The 1,895-nt window shown below is 44.5% G+C and overlaps 1 long non-coding RNA gene across 1 annotated transcript; it reads left to right on the top strand.

Moving 5' to 3' along the window:
• Positions 1 to 204: 204 nt before the first annotated feature.
• LOC106530797 (uncharacterized) lies at positions 205 to 1,851 on the top strand. Its single transcript, XR_001311834.1, has 3 exons — positions 205 to 233; positions 321 to 489; positions 1,338 to 1,851. It is a non-coding gene; the product is annotated as an uncharacterized LOC106530797 (long non-coding RNA).
• Positions 1,852 to 1,895: the final 44 nt, after the last annotated feature.

The raw sequence follows: 1,895 nt of genomic DNA, 5'->3' as shown, positions 1-1,895 counted from the left end.
ACTCCTGCTACATTGCCCATCTAGTGGCATGGCATTAACTTGAATGACTAAGGTCAAAGGATTGGCAGAGTGGCCCATCCCCAAGGATCGACGTCAGCTGCAAAGGTTTCTCGGATTTGCAAACTTTTACTGGCGCTTCATTAAAGACTACAGCTGTGTGGCAGCTCCAGTAACCCAGTTAACCTCAGCCCTCACAGCTTTTAAGTGGACACCAGAAGCGGAGGCTCCTTTTGGTGAGTTAAAGCAACGATTTATCTCTGCTCCCATTTCTAAACACCCGAAACCCACTGAATAGTTCATTGTGGAGGTGGATGCCTCAGATTCGGGTGTGGGTGCAGTGCTCTCCCAAAGGTCATCTGAGGACAAGAAGATCCGTCCTTGTGCCTTTTTCACTCGACGTCTGCCTCCATCCGAGAGAAATTATGATGTGGGGACCGAGAACTGTTGGCCATAAAACTGACCCTGGAGGAGTGGAGACACTGGTTGAAGGTACTGTATTACTTTTTCTTGTTTGGACTGACCATAAAAATCTTTCCTATCTGCAGGGAGCTAAGAGGTTAAATCCTGGTCAGGTCAGATGGTCTCTGTTTTTTGTGCGTTTCAACTTCACCATCACCTACATTCTAGGAACTCGCAACAAAAAGCAGTCTTATGCCAGTTCGCTGACCCAGAGACCCCTAAGGAGGAGGAGGGCAGTTTTCTATCCCCCACCTTTTGTAGGAGCTCTCGTGTGGGACATAAAGAAACTGATCCAAGAGGCACAAAGGACAGAACCTGACCCTGGTGGAGGCCCACAATGTAAAACATATGTACCTTCTGCTGTTAAGAGTAATGTGATGGACTGGCTTCACTCCAGTCAATTTTCATGTCATCCTGGTGTTAACCGTATGATGTCCTTAGCCACAAGATATTTTTGGTGGCCCTCTATTAGGGGTAAAACAATACATGTACCCATATCGAACCATATCGAACAGTGCTTTAGGTTCAATACACACTTGTATCGAACAATACAGATTTTTAAAATGTACTTATCAACTTGTCTTCTGAAGATGCTCTGTGTTAAACGATCAGTGGATGTGTGTTTGACTACTCCACCTAGGCTGCATTTTTGAACGCAGATCCACTGAGAAACTTGCTGTTTCAGCAACATTTAATTTAAAAACTGTACTTTTGAGGTTAAACAAATGTTCATAATTAATTTAAATAAATTACAAGTTAAAATGGGCATGGGAATTTCTCTTTTTTTGTTTCAAAAAAATATTGAACCGTGAGACTAAAGTATCGAACCGAATCTTGAATTTTCTGTATCATTGCACCCCTACCCTCTATGTCTGCAGATGTAAGGAGTTTGTTTCTGCCTGTCCAACCTGTGCCCAAAATAAGTGGTGAACCCCCCCACCAATCTGGGTTACTCCAACCTCTACCTACTCCAGGCCAATCTTGGTCACACATTGCTTTGGATTTTGTTTCCGGACTTCCTCCATCTCATGGTAACACTGCAATTTTGACCGTTGTAGATCGTTTTTTCCAAAGCCGTGCATTTCATTTCCCTTCCTAGGTTACCTACTGCTATGGAGACCACACGACTAAACATGTGGTCCATGTCCATGGGATTCCTCTGGACATTGTGTCCAATCGTGGGCCTCAGTTCATCTTGCAGGTATGGAGGTCTTTTTGTAACGGCCTGGGAGCTAAAGTCAGCCTCACATCCAGATATCATCCACAATCAAATGGACAAACAGAGAGAAGCAACCAGGAACTTGAGGCTGACCTATGGTGTGTCGTGAGTAATAACCCCTCAATGCGGAGTCAGCATCTTACCTGGGTAGAATATGCTCACAACACACACACACACACACACACACACACACACACACACACACACACACACACAC

Source organism: Austrofundulus limnaeus, unplaced genomic scaffold, assembly GCF_001266775.1.
Source record: "Austrofundulus limnaeus strain Quisiro unplaced genomic scaffold, Austrofundulus_limnaeus-1.0 Scaffold559, whole genome shotgun sequence".
Classification (NCBI taxonomy): domain Eukaryota; kingdom Metazoa; phylum Chordata; class Actinopteri; order Cyprinodontiformes; family Rivulidae; genus Austrofundulus; species Austrofundulus limnaeus.
The sequence above is the reverse complement of the archived record's forward strand: the minus strand, read 5'-3'. Positions and strand labels throughout refer to the sequence as shown.